At 45.5% G+C, this 21,238-nt stretch overlaps 1 protein-coding gene across 1 annotated transcript in view; it reads left to right on the top strand.

Annotated features, from left to right (window-relative positions):
* Positions 1 to 426: 426 nt before the first annotated feature.
* Positions 427 to 21,238, top strand: part of SESTD1 (SEC14 and spectrin domain containing 1) — a 166,682-nt gene continuing 145,870 nt past the window's right edge. The window contains exon 1 of the mRNA XM_069733220.1: positions 427 to 551. The gene's annotated coding sequence lies outside the window, so the exon portion shown is untranslated. The remainder of the gene's footprint in view (positions 552 to 21,238) is intronic.

Below are 21,238 nucleotides of genomic sequence, written 5' to 3'. Positions count from 1 at the left end.
GAAAAAAAGAACGCTCCAAATGTATCTACCAAACTGATTGAAGCAGAAAAAAACATGGAAAAATCTCCCTAAAAAACCTATAGAAAACAAAAAAAAAAATGCCTGCAGAAAAAAAAGCTAAAATGACCCGTCAGTACTAGCAGGTCCGCCACCGTCCTCCCGCCTCAGCTGCAGGACAGATGTGCGGCCGGCGCTGCCTCCCGCTCCCTCACACCATCAGCCGGACACGCCCACCGGCTGAGGACACGCCCCTCATTCCCTAATTCCCTCCCGACCGCATCACTTTCATTGTTTCCATGTCTGCGGTCGCCAAGGAATCGAGGTCCCTGTCTCCCTGAGGGGCGGGGCAGCGCGGGAGAGAAGGTTCTACACGTGGATGCGGCTCAACCAATCAACGTTCTCGTCGCCTCCTGGCTTTCTTGAAGTCCCTCCTCTTTGTGGGCGTGGTTTGGAGAGAGGAGGGAGCGCTGAATTGTAGTGGGGAGGGGACGCAACAGGAAGTGTGGAGCGAAGCTGCCGGAGCCGCCGCCGCGGTCGCTGCCTTATCTCATGTAAATATTGATGGGACGGGAGTGCGGGTGACGCGGGCTGGGGAGGGAGGGAGAGCGGCCCGGGGGGCGGCGGACCGGCAGTGCGGGCCCGGTGTGTGCGCCGCCGGCTGCGGGGATGGCTGTTCGGAGATGCTGCATGTGTGTGATGAGCAGCCAGGTGCGAGCTGTGACAATGGCAGCATTGTATCCACTGCACGGGACCCTCCTGCCGCTCTCTGCCCCGCTCCCCTCTGCTGCCCCCTGGCGCCTCTCGCCGGTAATGCACACTGATCGTTCTGGCCACACACATCGCGATAGGGGATGACGTCCGATCGTGACAGAAGGGCAATGTCTGCGACCTGATGGCAATAAGGAAGAATGGTCTGAAGTTTGGGGGTTATGTTGTGAGTGCTGCAATGACAAGTGGGGGCCATTATTGTAAGGCGGAGGACCCTGATGGTGGTAGGGGGGAGTACTTACTGCAGGGGAGGTACTCTGATCACTGGCAGCACCCCGAGTTCCTGAGGGGACCCCCAGTGGTGATCGGGGGGCTCCAATGGTCGGCCCCCCTGTCAATATAGCATTTGTCACCTGTCTGGTAAAGAAAAAAGGTCCCTGGACCAGTGGGCATGTCGGTGGTTCAGTGGGCACGTCGGTGGCTTTTGGACCCTACTAACCTGCGCTTACTGCCGCCATCCCCCTGCGCCTCTAGGTGGCAGCATTGCTGGATCGGAGCTGGCCAAGTCAAGAGCTAAAGGTGCTCGTCAACAATGCTGTGGCCGGGTCCAGAGCCGCGCTTACAAGCTCTATTGCAATCCTCTTGTAAGCGCTGCACCAGGTTAGCAACAATGGTGGCCGGTAACCAACAGTAAATTGGAATTATAGATGTATCCATTCTTGAAAGTAACTTGCACAGATGTTTCGTCTTTCCAATCTGGTAGAATTGTACCCATTAACAATGCTAACCCTTTATAGGGAAAGTACAGTAGTGCTGGCTGACAACCGCTGCAGTAATAGGGCCATTGGGTTGTCGGCAGCTTTGTACCTGCGGTCTCTCCTCCGAGCCCCGACCTCTGATGCTCAGTAGAATGAGGAGTTTACTGCAGTCACTGATAGTGTCACGGACCCCCGCCCATCAGACATTGGTGGTCTTTGCTGTGATAGCTCACCGGTGATGGCACCTGCTTAGTTCACACTTGTCAGCATTCTTGTGAGTAGACTTATTATTTTTGTGCACTTTTCCGTTTTCTTGATGCGGTCAGTGATCAGATCTGTTCCCGTCTTGTAGGAACCTGCTGTCTGGTGATAATGAGTCATGGTGTTGGGTCATTGAGGAAACAATGCCTCGGACCTAGTCAGGGGATGGGGGTTATTAGTGCCTTAAAGGAAGATAAAGAGGCCGTTCAGTTTTGGTGATTACTTGTCCCCTGCCTGTAGTATATGTTTGAAAAAAAAGAAACAAATTGTGCTGTACCCACCCTCCCCAAGTCCAGAACCAAGTCTCCCCGCTGCATCTCCTGATGTCTGCAGCCAATAACTGAGCTCAGCACCTCTGCCCTGGTCCACAGCATGAACCAGAGCTTCTGAGCTCCCTGATTGGCTGCAGCGCTGTTGACTTGATGTCAGCGCTGCAGACGATACCAGACATCAGTAGCTGCAGCAAAGACTCTGCGCCAGAGGCTGAATAAATCTCACTTGTGTTTTTTTTTTTTTTAAGTAAAACTGCAACTAGGGAACAGGGGGTTTCCAAACTTATAAACCCCTTTAAGGGCATGGATGACATCCATTTTTTTTTCTTTTTAATTGTATTGAGTTTTGTTTTGGTCCAAGTTATCAGATCTCACAAGTCAACCTGTATGTATTAAATAGATCTGTTGGACCTGAATAGGCTGATGTGCTTACTTTGAAAAATCAACATCAGAATGGCTGTATATATTTTTTTGTGAAAGTGGTTTGATGTTGAAATGAGTACGCTATGTGTCCACTGCAAGCTGTAGCCGCACTGCTCTAATGCTCCTTTGTAATGTGAGGATTACCGTATATTGCTAATCTGACATGGATATTTATAGTATTAAGTACACTGGCCTCATCAGGTCTAAGGTCTAGTTAATAATTTATGCAACTTGTACTATGAAATCTGGGGTGAGCGCTGCTGTAATTAGCGCCTAAGTGACAGTCCATCAGTAAAGTTATCTTTTGAAATGTCTCATTAAGTCTAGCCTCACGGACTGCAGTGCACGGACTGCCCGTGGCTGACCCAAGCTCTGTAGGAGGCATATGAGACTACCGGATTATGGGTCAGGAGAGCCGCGGGCAGGCCGGTCTCGGACAGCGAAACAGGGATGAGTGAAAACTCGCCTTACGTGATGTCCATGGGAGTGAAATTAGTTATAGGAAATTCCACCGAGTGGAAACGACGACAATAATGAAGACTTGGAAGGTTCATTGCCACGTGTGGTGTTTTCCCACTGCTGTGATTGGCGTAATATGGAGTGTGTTTGCTGTGAATGTTCGCTGGCCGCTCGTGGCAGCATATGCTGATTTCTCTTAGGCCACGTTCACACTAGCAGTATTTTGTCAGTTTTTTACCTCAGTATTTGTAAGACTAAACCAGGAGTGGAACAATCTGAGGGAAAGTATAATAGAAACACGTCACCACTTCTGTATTTATCACCCACTCCTGGTTCAGGCTGACAAATACTGAGGTAAAATACTGACCAAATACTGCTAGTGTGAACATGGCCTTACGTTGCAAAATCGCACTGCCAGTTCATTTTTGTTAGCCTGAACCAGGAGTGGGTGATAAATACAGAAGTGGTGACGTGTTTCTATTACATTTTCCCTCAGATTGTTCCTCTCCTGGTTTAGTCTTACAAATACTGAGGTAAAAAACTGACAAAATACTGCTAGTGTGAACGTGGCCTAAAGTAAAGACATGCCTGTAAGGCCGGTTTCACACGTCAGTGGCTCCGGTGCGTGAGGTGACAGTTTCCTCACGTACCGGAGACACTGACTCACGTAGACACATTAAAATAAATATGTCTCTGCACATGTCAGCGTGTTTTCACGGACCATGTATCTGTTTGCAAAACACGGAGACATGTCAGTGTTTTCATGGGAGCGCACGGATCACACGGACCCATTAAAGTCAATGGGTCCGTGTAAACACGTACCGCACACGGATGCTGTCCGTCTGCGTTTTTCCTGTCATAGGGTTAAAATTGTAAAAATTGTTGCAATACACGTACAGCACACGGACCCTAAAAACGTACTCACAGACATCACACGGATCCCACACGGATGGCCTAGGTGAGCACACGGACACACAGACACGGATAACTCCGGTACCGTTTTCTCCGGTACCGGAATTATCTGGACGTGTGAGACTGGCCTAATACTGATTACATTGATACCTTTGGTGAAGAATAGATATCCATGTTGTGCTTATGAAGATTTCTTGTAATGAGATTTTTCGGTGCGTCTTCTCCCCCTGCCCCGATACCTCCAGTGTTTGATTGACAGGTTACCGCATTTTCGGTGATCTTTTTTTTTTTTTTTTAATTTGCTGTGTTTTGTGCCAAATAAATTAAAAATGGTGCACCCCGTTCATAAATTTTGTGCAAAGTCAGAAACAGTCCTTCGTTTTGTCTCTGACCTTCTGTTGTGGTCTTCTGGCACAAAAAGTTACACGTCTTGGCAAAATGGTACAAATATTGTTCCAAAATACCTGGCAAACTTACATAAAAATCACTCCGGTAAGGGGGGGGGGGTGGAGTGGACTGGAGTATTATTTGCAACGTCGCAAATGATAAATCAGGATAAAACATTGGGAGACCCTAAACTGTAAAAAGAAAATAAAATAGCGGTGAGCACATATAACATGGACCGGGAAGAAAGGCGCAAATGGAAAGGGGAGTATGACGCAAACAAAGAGGCACAAAATGCCAAAAACTGCACCAAAAATGGGCACAAACTCAATAATAAAGCTAATTGTTTAGTACATATCTGATTACAGTTTGGATTATATCCACCTTTTACAACCCGGCTGCAATAAAGTCCATATTATTCAGTAATATGTCCCATAACGTAGTGATTTGTCCCCTCGTCAACTTTCCAAATCTGATTGCACAGCGATGTGCCGAGAGGGAAAAGTAGATTTGTGAAAAACCTTCTTGCTGTCTAATTTACTGGATTACAGGGGGTCTCTGCTGGTGGTCACTGGTCAGTCCAGGAGGTGATCTGCTCCCAAAATGGACATCTGATCGAATATTGCGTTGGCTGGCAGCATAGTGCATCAAGGCATTGGTTTATTGAGAAGGAAGTGGCAAGGATCTCCTCTCTGGAATGTCTCATTAGTAATGACTTGTAGTTGATGGCAGAGCTGACGGGAGGACAAGGTTCTTACTAATTTGCTTCACTCTGAGTGCTAAGAAAGAGGATCTGTCACCAGATTTCACAGTACGACCTGTTTATTAAAGGGGTCGTCTTATTCCCAATCTCCAGGAGCGCACTGCTCCTCTGCCTCATGGACACCTGCTTGTTCTCCTGGTGATTGACCATTTGGGGCCAGCAGCATGGTTAAGCCCCCCTATCCTGAAATGTGTGTTCTCTAATGGATCTAGAGAGGGCAGCTTGTCGCTGGAGCATGGATGCTGGCCACATCCAGACTGTTTCAGAGCAGCGCCTGTATGGCAGACTCGGTGCCTAGGAACCTGGCCGCCTCTCAGGTGGCTGATAACCTTGGCGATGAACTGAATTAAAAATGCATTATGCCATGTAACCTAAAGACAAATGTCGAAAATACTGTCAGCCATGTCCCCTTTTAAAGACTAGAAAAAAGACCACTAAATAAAAAGACCCATATATCTCGTACCATATGGATCAGGGGTGTCAAACTGCATTCCTCGAGGGCTGCAAACAGGTCATGTTTTCCTTGTACTGCACAGGTGATAATTTAATCACCTACACAAATAATGAGTTTGTGATTAAATTATCACCTGTGCAGTACAAGGAAATCCTGAAAACATAACCTGTTTCCAGCCCTGGAGGAATGCAGTTTGACACCCCTGATATGGATGATTTAAAAAGAAGCAAAGTACTTTGAGGAGCAGCAGCAATTAAAAAAAAAAAAAAAGCATAAACTGCCCACTTTTATGACTTGGTGACAGATCCCCTTCAAAATGAGCCTTCTAGGAGTCCACCTCTAGCTGGACTCCTAAAAAGGGTAGGCGCAAGAGCTGACCATATATTACTGTTAGTTTACAGCAAATGACTGCCAGGTAAAAGTGGACTTTATTATACTCGCTTACATAGCACCATTCATTTCTACAGACATCGCTGTCCCCATTGGGGCTCACAATCGAAATTCCCTATCCGTATGTCTTTGCCGTGTGGGAGGAAACTAAATAAGCCCACGTAAAAACAGGGAGAACATACACACTCCTTGCAGATGTTGTCCTTGGTGGTATTTGAACCCAGGACCCCAGTGCTGCTAACCACTGAGCTGCCCAATGGAGGCTTGTGGGTACACACTTGGCATTTTTTTTCAGCGGTAATTTTTGCACAGCGTATTTGCCGTGTAAAATATGAAGCAGTTTACAGTACCAGCATAATCGATGAGATTTTTTAATTCTCATGTACACACTGGATTTTTTTTTTTTTTCCCCACACGGATTTTGAGAAATGCGTTTTTTTTTTTTTTTTGCAGCACATCCATTTTTGATGCATTTTTTCAGCCACTCAAATGAAAAGGTAAAAAATGTGTGCAATTTTTTTTTAGCTACCAATATGAACGCATTATGTGAACCTGGCCCAACAGTGGCCTCCTAGCTACTGGTTTACGGCATCAGCTGCAGTCACATCCGTTTAATCATATGATATGAAAAGCTTTGGAAGGATAAACCATACAACTTATATTTATTATTTTTAATACAAATATATATATTTTTTATTTTATTTACTGGACTTTTTTTGGTTGTAGTCTACTTTAGTCCATGTTTGTTTGTTTTTTTTTTTCGTTTCTTTTTGGCCACAAGTTAGGGAACATGTCCTCTCAGTGTCCAAGCTTGGACAATGCAGATGTAACTCGACCCTTCGTTCAGACATCTGTTTTTCATGTATACAACATATTCCCATTAAAGTCTATGTAGCTGTGGACTTGTTGGACGCCATCGAATTGCTATTCGTTTTTTGGGTAGAAGTTAGGGTTTTTTTTTTTTTTGCATAGAAGAAAATTGGATGTCACGCTGCCAATGAAACAGATAAATGAGCCGAAAATAGATGAAAATCAAAACAAATTCATGCAATAAAAAAAAAAAGAAAAATCGGAGGTCTGAACGAGGCCTTAGAACTCTATATCAGTCTTATTGGTACCAGGTTTTGTATAATACTTATTATTATTATTAATAATTCTGATTGTGTTGACGTCTTTCCAGAAATGTGGTTCACAGACACGTGTCCTGATCTATGGCCGCCATTCATAGTCATAAACTAATTGTCATCCTATAATTAGCAGACGTGTCACAAATGCCGTCGTCTCTTCCTCCGCCATGTGTCACTGAGGACGGGCGCTGTCGGCGGTCTTTGCTGGTGTCAGAAGCGTGCCGGTGACCACATGTGAAGCCTCTGGACTGCTCTTTGTTTGTCGGCCCTTTTCATTGCTGGCAATGCTTCCTGTTATTACAGCTTTTTCGTTGTGCTCAATAAAAAAAAAAAAAAAATCAAAAGACCCTTTTTTTTTTTCCTTCACCGTCCTTCATTAATCAATAAAAGCCACTCTCTCTTAGCGCCAGTGTGTTCCACCAGCGACACAATGGGAAACCGAACACCGTCGCTGATGAGCATCTACAGTGCCTCAACGTGCAGCACACGCTGCAAACCAGGATGCAGGCACTGAACGGTTAAAAGAAGAAATTGGAGGCCTGTTCGGCAGACCTCTGCTGCTGGCTGACCCCCGTACGCCCACTTTTTTCTCCGTATGTTTCCCATGTTGTCTCTCGGCTGTAATGAATGTTTCATGAATGTCCCTTGTAGGTTAAATCAATTTTTCTCCCATCATACACTCCCAGTGTTTCCATATCGCAGCTGCTCCTTCCAATTACAGCGTCCATGAGTCCGGCGCCGCTTCTGCCATTGATTTTTCCCTCTAAATATTTAGAATCTGGGTTATGATATAAAATGCGATTTGTGCACAATATGGGCATTCATGGCAGTGTTTGTGGAGGAAACGAGTGATAATAAGGTCGGAGGGCGCTGGGGATAGGAAAACTCTTATCTGGAGAGCTCCCTGCCCCCATGTAATTGTCAGTGCTGTGGAGTTGGTAAGCCAAACCTCCGACTCCACCAAAATGAGCCACGACTCCGACTCCACAGCCGTGGTAATTGTGGCTGAATTATGCCTCTGGAGAGGGCCACCGGTAATGGGGTAATCATATTAATCTCTACGGTTCTGACCATTTATGATGGCAGGATTCCTCCCATAAATGGCGGCCGGGCCATAGTATACTGGTATTGACTAATCACTGCGCTTCGCTGGGCATACACCATCAATAGCTGTTGGTCAGATGCTCGTTTTGCCGGGAGCTATTTCTCCAGAACCCCGCCAATACATATTTATGCTTTCTCTATATGTTCTCGGTCAAATGCTTTTTAATTACCATATATGCTGGTGTCCGTCTCCCGGCGCAATCAACTATGTACATAAATGGCGGATATTTGATGGAAACCTAACATGGCAAAAGATTTGTGAAGTTAAGGCCCCATACCTATTAGACTAACTCATTGATGTTGACAGTGTAATGAGTATGGGGGCCTCCCAACTTTCCTCCGACATATGATATTGAGGGAGATAAGGATCTCATTTGTCCAGTTACGGACTGACGATCCTTTTGTTATCGGTGAGATAAGATGCCAACAGAGGAGTCTGGCAAAGGCACTCCGGTAGAGAACAGAGACCCGTACACATTAGACTAAGTATAATATCGACAGGTTCAGTTGACGGTGTAAGGAGTATGGGGGCCTCCCAACTTTCCTCCGACATATGATGTTGGTGAGATAAGGATCCAACAGGTCCAGTTACGGACTGACGATCCTTTTGTTTTTGGTGAAATAAGATGCCACTAGAGGAGTCTGACAACGACACTCCGGTAGAGAACAAAGACCCGTACACATTAGACTAACTCAATGATTTTGACAGGTTTTTGACAGTGTATTGAGTATGGGGGCCTCCCAACTTTGCCACGACATATGTTGGAGGAGGTAAGGATCCAACAGGTCCAGTTACGGACTGACGTTCCTTTTTTTTTTTCGGCGAGATAAATGCCACCAGAGGAGTCTGGCAAGGACACTCCGGTATAGAACAATAACGTGCTCAACAGAGTGCGCAACACAATGTATGGAGTCAGGAGAGATAAATGCTGACTAAACCACCGTTTAGCTGACAGCTAGTTATTGTGAATTGGGTAAGAGTAACAGTTGTTTTTGTTTTGACTTTATAAATCAATAGTACTCGTGAAAATAAGAAATTCGGTAATATATCTTATCAGAGAAATCTGCTTCATTTTCCTCCCTGACTGATGAATCATTATCAGAATTCTCAATTCTTGAGTAAAATCTGTATTCCGTGAAGACACAATGTTCCATTACTGAGAGGAGATGACAGTTGGTTTTTATCAGATTCTATGTAGAAGGGAGGGAAGAGTAGAAGATAGGAGGAGCTCTGCGCTAGCTCCTCCCTCCTCTCTACATAGAACTCTATGAGCACCAACTGTCATCTGCTCTCTCTCAGTAATGGAACAATCTGTCTTCCCTAAATACAGATTGTATCCAAGAATTGAGAATGAATCCGTTATGGCGGAGATGAAAATAAGAAACTATGTAATATATCTTATGTACTATTGATTTAGGAAATAAAAATTAAAACAGCGGTTACTCTTTAATCTAGTTTTTTAAAGAGATTATAAAAGATTAGAGAAGTATTTAACTTTTGAAATAGGATAAAAACAGGACATTATATGCAGGCGCTGCGTAAGCTGGCGTGTAATTACTTATCGGTAAAAGTTCTCTTTATGGGGGATATATATTTTTATTTTACTTTGATCTTTTGGATTAAAAAGCAAAGCAAAAATAAAACTAAAATGTGATAAAGTTTTGCCATCTGCAGAGGCGCCTGCTACTGAGGAACAACGCGTGCCAGCTTCATAACAATGATTGTGCACTTTATTATGTTTTACCGCTAATAACAAGGGCTTTTATGTGTTTTTTACTCTGATGTTGGCTTCCACTGATGCCAGCATAAAAGGAATCCTGGACGACAATGCAATCCATTAGGTGAAAATAAAAGCGCGCACAGCGCAGGGAATCTAATAGTAAATCATTTTATTGCCTTGCTAAGTAAGTGCTGCTTCTTCAGGGGGGTGACGCCTGGTGGGATCCTATATGCAAAGCTGAATCTTCATTGCACCAGACGGGCAGATGCACAAAGACTAGGTGCATGCAATCACCCATGTGGTAAAAGTGTAACCTGTATAAAACGTTCTAATACTATTATATTGTATGTATTCTAATGGTACCATAGAGCTGCTACACGGGATTCAACGTTACTGTAGCTTACCAGTTGGCTGTTTTATGGCCGCCTGTGATCTCTATGGTGTACTACCTTAGCCTGACATAAAGAGCAGCCTGTAATATGACAGGTCTGTGAGGCATAGGTACTGAATCTGACATTTACTAAACCTCTCCTATGAAGAGCACCGTATACACTGGAGTATGAGCCGACTCGAGTATAAGCCGAGGCTCCGAATTTTACCACAAAAAACTGGGCAAAACTTACTGACTTGAGTATAAGCCTGGTATGCACTGTCCTCTCATCCCCATCCTGGTATGCACGGCCTCCTCATCCCCATCCTGGTATGCATGGCCTCCTCATCCCCATCCTGGTATGAATGTCCTCTCATTCCCCATCCTGGTATGCACGGCCTCCTCATCCCCATCCTGGTATGAATGTCCTCTCATTCCCCATACTGGTATGCGTGGCTCCTCGTCCCCATTCTGGCATGCATGGCCTCCTCATCCCCATCCTGGTATGCATGGCTTCTCATCCCTGTCCTGGTATGCACAGCCTCCTCATCCCCATCCTGGTATGCATGGCTTCTCATCCCTGTCCTGGTATGCACAGCCTCCTCATCCCCATCCTGGTATGCATGGCTTCTCATCCCCATACTGGTACGCGTGGCTTCTCATCCCTGTCCTGGTATGCACAGCCTCCTCATCCCCATCCTGGTATGAATGGCCCCCTTATGCCTATCCTGGTATACATGGCTTCTCATCCCTGTCCTGGTATGCATGGCTTCTCATCCCCATCCTGGTATGCATGGCTTCTCATCCCTGTCCTGGTATGCACAGCCTCCTCATCCCCATCCTGGTATGAATGGCCCCCTTATGCCTATCCTAGTATGCATGGCCCTCATCCTGTTACAAATAGCTCCCATCCCTGTCCTGGTATGCACGGCCCCCTTATCCCTATCCTGGTCTGCAAGGCCTCCTCGTCCCCATCCTGATCTGCACGGCCTCCTCGTCCCCATCCTGGTCTGCACGGCCTCCTCGTCCCCATCCTGGTCTGCACGGCCTCCTCGTCCCCATCCTGGCATGCAGGGCCTCCTCGTCCCCATCCTGGCATGCAGGGCCTCCTCGTCCCCATCCTGGCATGCAGGGCCTCCTCGTCCCCATCCTGGCATGCACGGCCTCCTCGCCCCCATCCTGGCATGCTCGGCCTCCTCGTCCCCACATACACAGTGTCAGCCGTTGGGAGGTCACGTGTGCCCTCTACTTAAGAGAAATGAATATTCACCTCTCCACGGTGAATATTTCTCGTAAGTAGCAGGCACACGTGACCACCCGGCAGCTGCAAGAGCCGGCGGCTGACGCTTTGCGCGCTATTACAGAGAAACAAATATTCACTGGCAGCGCAGTGAATATTCATTTCTCTTTAGCAGCGTGCACAGGCTTTAGCTGCAGCAGCTGGCTCCTGCCTCTGTGACCTGTTGCTCCGCCGCTGCCGCTTCCCCTCCATCTTCTGGCCACCTCACTCGAGTATAAGCTGAGGAGGCATTTTCAGCCCAAAAAAATGTGCTGAAAAACTCGGCTTATACTCCAGTATATATGGTAATTGGAAAAGTTGGGCCCTTTTAATGTCTCAGAGGCTATTTCATTTACGGTATATGTATAAATACATGTGCGGTCAATATGCAGCTTGGATTGTGGCCTCTTCACTCTTCCTCCAGACTCTGGGACCTTGATTTCCAAGGTCTGGAGTGAAGTATCTAAAATCAGTGATGGTTTGGGGAGCCATGTCATCTGCTGGTGTAGATCCACTGTGTTTTATATCTAGACCAAAGTCAGCACAGCCGTCTGCCTGGAAATGTTAGAGCACTTCAGTCTTCCCTCTGCCGACAAGCTTTTTGGAGATGGAAATTTCATTCTCCAGCAGGACTTGGCCCCTGTCCACACTGCCACAAGTACCAATACGGTATACCTGGTTTACAAACAACAGTATCACTGTGCTTGATTGGCCAGCAAACTCCCCTGACCTTAACCCCATAGAGAATCTGTGGGGTATTATCAAGAGGAAGATGAGACACCAGACCCAACAATGCAGACAAGGCTGAAGGCTGCTATCAAAGCAACCTGGGCTTCCATAACCCCTCAGCAGTGCCACAGGCTGATCACCTCCATGTCACGCTGTACTGATGCAGTAATTCATGCAAAAGGAGCCCCGACCAAGTATTAAGTGCATTTACTGAACATACATTTCAGTAGGCCAATATTTCAGATTTTAAAATAATTGTTCAAGCTGGTGTTATATAGAATTCTAATTTACTGAGATAATGACTTTTGGGTTTTCATTGGCTGTAAGCCATAATCATCAACATTAGCAGAAATAAGTTTGAAATAGATCACTCTGTTTGTATTGATTCTATATAATGAGTTTCACTTTTTTTACTGAAGAACTGAAATAAATGAACTTTTTGTTGATATTCTAATTTTTGTGAGATGCACCTTTATATCGAGCACCGCCGATTGTCTTACAGGCACACATCTATACTATGTATATGGAGCAGTGCCGATTGTCTTACAGGCACACATCTATACTATGTATATGGAGCAGTGCCGAGGGTCTTACAGGCACACATCTATACTATGTATATGGAGCAGTGCCGAGGGTCTTACAGGCACACATCTATACTATGTATATGGAGCAGTGCCGATTGTCTTACAGGCACACATCTATACTATGTATATGGAGCAGTGCCGAGGGTCTTACAGGCACACATCTATACTATGTATATGGAGCAGTGCCGATTGTCTTACAGGCACACATCTATACTATGTATATGGAGCAGTGCCGAGGGTCTTACAGGCACACATCTATACTATGTATATGGAGCAGTGCCGATTGTCTTACAGGCACACATCTATACTATGTATATGGAGCAGTGCCGAGGGTCTTACAGGCACACATCTATACTATGTATATGGAGCAGTGCCGATTGTCTTACAGGCACACGTCTATACTATGTATATGGAGCAGTGCCGAGGGTCTTACAGGCACACGTCTATACTATGTATATGGAGCAGTGCCGAGGGTCTTACAGGCACACATCTATACTATGTATATGGAGCAGTGCCGATTGTCTTACAGGCACACATCTATACTATGTATATGGAGCAGTGCCGAGGGTCTTACAGGCACACATCTATACTATGTATATGGAGCAGTGCCGATTGTCTTACAGGCACACGTCTATACTATGTATATGGAGCAGTGCCGAGGGTCTTACAGGCACACATCTATACTATGTATATGGAGCAGTGCCGAGGGTCTTACAGGCACACATCTATACTATGTATATGGAGCAGTGCCGATTGTCTTACAGGCACACATCTATACTATGTATATGGAGCAGTGCCGAGGGTCTTACAGGCACACATCTATACTATGTATATGGAGCAGTGCCGATTGTCTTACAGGCACACGTCTATACTATGTATATGGAGCAGTGCCGAGGGTCTTACAGGCACACGTCTATACTATGTATATGGAGCAGTGCCGAGGGTCTTACAGGCACACATCTATACTATGTATATGGAGCAGTGCCGATTGTCTTACAGGCACACATCTATACTATGTATATGGAGCAGTGCCGAGGGTCTTACAGGCACACATCTATACTATGTATATGGAGCAGTGCCGATTGTCTTACAGGCACACGTCTATACTATGTATATGGAGCAGTGCCGAGGGTCTTACAGGCACACGTCTATACTATGTATATGGAGCAGTGCCGAGGGTCTTACAGGCACACATCTATACTATGTATATGGAGCAGTGCCGAGGGTCTTACAGGCACACATCTATACTATGTATATGGAGCAGTGCCGAGGGTCTTACAGGCACACGTCTATACTATGTATATGGAGCAGTGCCGAGGGTCTTACAGGCACACGTCTATACTATGTATATGGAGCAGTGCCGAGGGTCTTACAGGCACACGTCTATACTATGTATATGGAGCAGTGCTGATGGTCTTACAGGCACACGTCTATACTATGTATATGGAGCAGTGCCGAGGGTCTTACAGGCACACGTCTATACTATGTATATGGAGCAGTGCCGAGGGTCTTACAGGCACACGTCTATACTATGTATATGGAGCAGTGCTGAGGGTCTTACAGGCACACGTCTATACTATGTATATGGAGCAGTGCTGAGGGTCTTACAGGCACACGTCTATACTATGTATATGGAGCAGTGCCGAGGGTGTTACAGGCACACGTCTATACTATGTATATGGAGCAGTGCCGAGGGTCTTACAGGCACACGTCTATACTATGTATATGGAGCAGTGCCGAGGGTCTTACAGGCACACGTCTATACTATGTATATGGAGCAGTGCCGAGGGTCTTACAGGCACACGTCTATACTATGTATATGGAGCAGTGCTGATGGTCTTACAGGCACACGTCTATACTATGTATATGGAGCAGTGCCGAGGGTCTTACAGGCACACGTCTATACTATGTATATGGAGCAGTGCCGAGGGTCTTACAGGCACACGTCTATACTATGTATATGGAGCAGTGCCGAGGGTCTTACAGGCACACGTCTATACTATGTATATGGAGCAGTGCCGAGGGTCTTACAGGCACACGTCTATACTATGTATATGGAGCAGTGCTGATGGTCTTACAGGCACACGTCTATACTATGTATATGGAGCAGTGCCGAGGGTCTTACAGGCACACGTCTATACTATGTATATGGAGCAGTGCCGAGGGTCTTACAGGCACACGTCTATACTATGTATATGGAGCAGTGCTGAGGGTCTTACAGGCACACGTCTATACTATGTATATGGAGCAGTGCTGAGGGTCTTACAGGCACACGTCTATACTATGTATATGGAGCAGTGCCGAGGGTCTTACAGGCACACGTCTATACTATGTATATGGAGCAGTGCCGAGGGTCTTACAGGCACACGTCTATACTATGTATATGGAGCAGTGCCGAGGGTCTTACAGGCACACGTCTATACTATGTATATGGAGCAGTGCCGAGGGTCTTACAGGCACACGTCTATACTATGTATATGGAGCAGTGCCGAGGGTCTTACAGGCACACGTCTATACTATGTATATGGAGCAGTGCCGAGGGTCTTACAGGCACACGTCTATACTATGTATATGGAGCAGTGCCGAGGGTCTTACAGGCACACGTCTATACTATGTATATGGAGCAGTGCTGAGGGTCTTACAGGCACACGTCTATACTATGTATATGGAGCAGTGCCGAGGGTCTTACAGGCACACGTCTATACTATGTATATGGAGCAGTGCCGAGGGTCTTACAGGCACACGTCTATACTATGTATATGGAGCAGTGCCGAGGGTCTTACAGGCACACGTCTATACTATGTATATGGAGCAGTGCCGAGGGTCTTACAGGCACACGTCTATACTATGTATATGGAGCAGTGCCGAGGGTCTTACAGGCACACGTCTATACTATGTATATGGAGCAGTGCCGAGGGTCTTACAGGCACACGTCTATACTATGTATATGGAGCAGTGCCGAGGGTCTTACAGGCACACGTCTATACTATGTATATGGAGCAGTGCTGATGGTCTTACAGGCACACGTCTATACTATGTATATGGAGCAGTGCCGAGGGTCTTACAGGCACACGTCTATACTATGTATATGGAGCAGTGCCGAGGGTCTTACAGGCACACGTCTATACTATGTATATGGAGCAGTGCTGAGGGTCTTACAGGCACACATCTACACTATGTATATGGAGCAGTGCCGAGGGTCTTACAGGCACACGTCTATACTATGTATATGGAGCAGTGCCGAGGGTCTTACAGGCACACGTCTATACTATGTATATGGAGCAGTGCCGAGGGTCTTACAGGCACACGTCTATACTATGTATATGGAGCAGTGCCGAGGGTCTTACAGGCACACGTCTATACTATGTATATGGAGCAGTGCCGAGGGTCTTACAGGCACACGTCTATACTATGTATATGGAGCAGTGCTGATGGTCTTACAGGCACACGTCTATACTATGTATATGGAGCAGTGCCGAGGGTCTTACAGGCACACGTCTATACTATGTATATGGAGCAGTGCCGAGGGTCTTACAGGCACACGTCTATACTATGTATATGGAGCAGTGCTGAGGGTCTTACAGGCACACATCTACACTATGTATATGGAGCAGTGCCGAGGGTCTTACAGGCACACGTCTATACTATGTATATGGAGCAGTGCCGAGGGTCTTACAGGCACACGTCTATACTATGTATATGGAGCAGTGCCGAGGGTCTTACAGGCACACGTCTATACTATGTATATGGAGCAGTGCCGAGGGTCTTACAGGCACACGTCTATACTATGTATATGGAGCAGTGCTGAGGGTCTTACAGGCACACGTCTATACTATGTATATGGAGCAGTGCCGAGGGTCTTACAGGCACACGTCTATACTATGTATATGGAGCAGTGCTGATGGTCTTACAGGCACACGTCTATACTATGTATATGGAGCAGTGCCGAGGGTCTTACAGGCACACGTCTATACTATGTATATGGAGCAGTGCCGAGGGTCTTACAGGCACACGTCTATACTATGTATATGGAGCAGTGCTGAGGGTCTTACAGGCACACATCTACACTATGTATATGGAGCAGTGCCGAGGGTCTTACAGGCACACGTCTATACTATGTATATGGAGCAGTGCCGAGGGTCTTACAGGCACACGTCTATACTATGTATATGGAGCAGTGCCGAGGGTCTTACAGGCACACGTCTATACTATGTATATGGAGCAGTGCCGAGGGTCTTTTTGTCTGATTTAGCGCAAGTGCACATTGATTTACGTGCAAAGATTAATCAATGTCTATAACACCAGGCTGCAGTTGGGCTTATGATGCTGAAAATGGGCTTACGAGCTAGGCATCCCCCCAATTATTAACATGGCCGAGATCTGTATCCACAGACAGAGATTTTTCTAGGACAAGAAAAGGAAATTAGGCGATTTATTAAATCTAGTCTTGAGGAACATTTGCCCATTGCCCTTGTCCCTATCAAGTTGTGTGTTTTGCCTTTTTATCTGTAGGGATTTTGGGATAAACTCGTTAGTTCTGAGCAGCTTCTCCACCTTTCTCTTGCACTAGTTTTGTGAATCGGTTCCTTCTTGGGCTCTGTTCACACAGCTATCATATACAGTCCGGTTTTGTTTGTTTTTCCTACTTTGGTTTATATGGGGGGAGTTAGGCTTCCATCTGGAATTAGTTATGGTGGATAAATCCCTTTTCTGCACTTTAGTTACTTAAACATCCATTTATGATTAAAGGTTAATATTTAACAGGTATTTTAACTAGTGCTTTAAAGTGTCACTTGTGCTCATGGAGTAGACACATTCCTGAATGACTGGCGCTGACCCTTGGTCAACTTTCCGAGAGTGAACAACACCTACCGTAATAATCTTTATTAATAGGATAAGTACATGTCGTGTTATCAATAGGTTAAACAAAATAGAAAAGCTACCTGATATTTTATCATCAGGGGATCAAGACTTTAAAAAGGGCCTTACGTTCGGAGCTCCTTTTGTATAACAGTCCAGGGCGGCAGTATAGCTGAGATGCGGGCCCAACATACCGGCTCTCCAACGCTGGAAGCAATGGCTGCTTTGCCTCTGCAGCATAGGAGAAGCATTGTATCTCTGAAGCTCGTGCTTTCTTTTCCTAGGAAACCAGCCACCTCTGATGGACTGCAAAGTGGTCGGTGGAATGCTAAAAGTTTTTAAACATTTATTGATAAAAACACACCAAGTTTATGCAAAGATTCAATAACTACGGTGTTGACCCTGTAAGATGGCTGCCGGACAGGTCCTTGAGGGGAGATATGTATCATCGAGGTTAGTAGCTTCGGTGATGTAAGCCTGGGAAAGCATGCTCCAGCACATATAGTACTGAGAGAGTTAATAGGGTGTATCAGGTCTACAAGCGTATCGGGTTTACGAGCAGTCAAATAGATGGGTGGGACTGGCTGCTCACATAGCCCCATACCGGGGTCATGGTATGGCAGATAAAAGGAGACCAATTGTTTCATTCTGTGTCTGGAGGCGTGTAGACTTCCAGTATTGCTTGTCCTTGCTGAAGGACTCAAGCACTGGATGCTAACCTGAGTGGGTGAACCCGCACTACTGTATGGACTATTTCCTTTTTGTCTTCACTCCGTGCTGTAAAAGGCTGTCTTTTTGTTTGGTTATGCTGAGCGGTTTATGAAGTTGTAATAAACCAGCCTGGACATTTTACTAAAACCGCTTCCTATGCCGCCTACCTCTACTGCAGCTGAGTGAGTAGACACTCTACAACCCTTCTTTTCCAAGGCATCTGCAATGCTCTCTGGCAGCTGGATATCGGCTTCTGGGCTGAATCCTGACAGATTTTAGCCCATTCTTGCCTAATCAGTGTTTGGCAGCGGCATGCGTTGTGTTGGAAGGCCGCCCTGTCTAGTTTTAAGAAGATCCAGTTGGCTGACCCGATCACTACATCATCAGGTCTGATGACTGTTGCATAGACCGAAGTGCTGGGTAGATAACCGCTATACAGAAAAAGATTAGGAACCTATACTCTATGATTGGGCAGAGCTCTGCATCTGCACTCTGCCCCATCATGAAGAAGGGGTTGGGGTAGTGCATCTGCGAAAAAATTCCAAGGCAGCAGTACCCCAAAACGCCGTCGTATCTGACCGTATCCTACATCTCTGTTCATCTTGATCTCACTGACATACCATAAGTGTCCAGGAATTAAAGGTGTGTTCACACAATATTTTATTTTTTCAGGCGGGCTTTGAGCCGGTCTGCTCCAAAAAACACTGTCAGAAAATATTAGAACCTTCCTTTTAATTTCCATGTAAAAATGACTTACTGACCATATGTTCAGGCTTTTTAGAAGTTTTACTTCGAGATTCTAAAAATGACAAGTGGCTAAAAGAAGTGAGCGGAGCAATCTTCTGGCGGTTTCTGCTAGGAAGACACTAGATACTTTCTGATAGACGTCAATGGGAAGGCCATAAGTCGCCCAAAAGATGCCTGCACATTTTATGAACTGTTTCCCCTAAAAAAAAAACCGCTCAAAACAGAAGAAAACGTTTATGGAAAACTTCAACGGAAAATGTTACCAAAAGCTTATGGAAATGGTAACAAAATGTTTCCAAAAAGTACTTAAGGATCAGAAAAAAAAGCCCCAAATCCTCAGCATTTTCTGAAGTGGTTTCTACTTGAAAACCTCATCAGTTTCACCTGCCTGAAAAAAAGCCCAAATCTTGTGCTATGGTATCAGTGTTCTTCTTTTCTTACCTTGTGGTCAGTTTATGTCTGGAGCGATCACTTCTCTATTCTGGAGCCGTAATTTGTGGTCACTTTTTACTGAAGTCTAAAAATATGAGATGCCGTGTGGTATTTCAGGATTATAGTCGTCTTTCCACTTTATTTTTATTTTTATTACATTTTTTTTTTCAACAGTTTAGATTTCGGGTCCACAGCAAACAACGGTCATGGGGCGTCCACGCCACAGCTAAGATTAATGTAAAAATGTAAGTTTTCCACTGTTAAGAACGTCCGAGCTTCTAATATAGGGGGATACTATACACTCCTGATTATGTGGGGAATATAGCCTTAAAGGGATCCTGTCACCAGGTTTGTCCCATATGAGATAAGACCACCACCTGTCAGCCCTGCTATACAGTATAATAATATGCTGTATATCTGCCCCTAATCCGGCCTGCAGTAAAAGAAAAACACCTCTTATAATACTCACATCTCAGAGAAGTACACCTGTGCAGGCAGGCGTAGGACGAGGCAAGGAGGAGGACGGCATCACAAAAAGAAGGGAGGCACCGGACCAAGACCTGCAAAGCCCATTGGGCCGGACCTCCACGTGGGCGAGTATGTGGTTTTCCTATTGTTGCAGGCCCGATTGGGGGCAGATATGCAGCATACTAGAATGATGTATACCAGGGCTGAAAGTTGGTGGTCTTCTTTTGTATGGGACAAGCCTGGTGACAGGTTCCCTTTAAATTCAATGGGAACAAAATGTGACGCATCATGTTGCAATTTAGACACATTGCACCATTGCATTTCCTAAAAAAAAAAAAAAAGCTAGGATAGATCATCAGTAGAAGACTAGTGTGGGTCCAACAGCCAGCACCCCAACCGATCAGCTGCTATGACCTCCGATGGGGCTTGTTTACTTTTAGAAAAGTTTTTCCTAGAAGTTAGTAGTTAAAGAACAGATTGTCCTTACTCACCCTTCCTGGGTCCACGCCGCTGCCCCGGTGTCTGTAATCACCTGCAGCCAATCAGTGAGTTGAAAAACAGACCCTGCGGAGACTCGTCACTGGACCAGGAGAGGGTGTTTTTCTATTTTTTTTTTTATTTTTTTACTAATGGCGTTTATAGTAAAAATCCTTTTTAAAAGAGGAACAATCCTTTTAAACCATTTAAACACCTTTAATACCATAAATCGGCTATACTTGCAGAGGTGTGCTGGACAAAGAACTCGACTTTCGGGACTGGGCTTCATTAACATAGTGGTTCAAGCAAAATTGGGAAAATAGTAGAACCTCCGGAAATGTACAGAACAAATGAAGAACTGACCGTCCTAAAATTGCATTGTAGGTTCCTGTAAATCTCCACTTTTGGAGTCAATTTAATAAATTAGTGAGCTGCATGATTATCGGCTCTATGTAGCTGTAACCTTATCCGATAAATGCAGGTCTCCAGCTGAAGGGTGTCTTCGTACGTTGGGTCCGATTTGTGTTCATGAAAAATGCGGTGTAATAAATTACTGGCCAAGTAGATAAAACTTCAACAAATCTCTACACATTGGCCAAAATTTCTGATCAGGACTTGAAGAACTAAAGGGAACCTGTCACCCCCAAAATCAAAGATGAGCTAAGCCCACCGGCATCAGGGGCTTATCTACAGCAGGGGTGTCAAACTGCATTCCTGGAGGGCTGCAAACAGGTCAAGTTTTCAGGATTTCCTTGTACTGCACAGGTGATAATTTAATCACCTACACACATAATGATTGCAGCACCTTGTGCAATGCTAAGGAAATCTTGAAAACACGCATGGTT

The sequence above is a fragment of the Ranitomeya imitator genome, chromosome 7, assembly GCF_032444005.1.
Source record: "Ranitomeya imitator isolate aRanImi1 chromosome 7, aRanImi1.pri, whole genome shotgun sequence".
NCBI classification, from domain to species: Eukaryota; Metazoa; Chordata; class Amphibia; order Anura; family Dendrobatidae; genus Ranitomeya; species Ranitomeya imitator.
The sequence above is the reverse complement of the archived record's forward strand: the minus strand, read 5'-3'. Positions and strand labels throughout refer to the sequence as shown.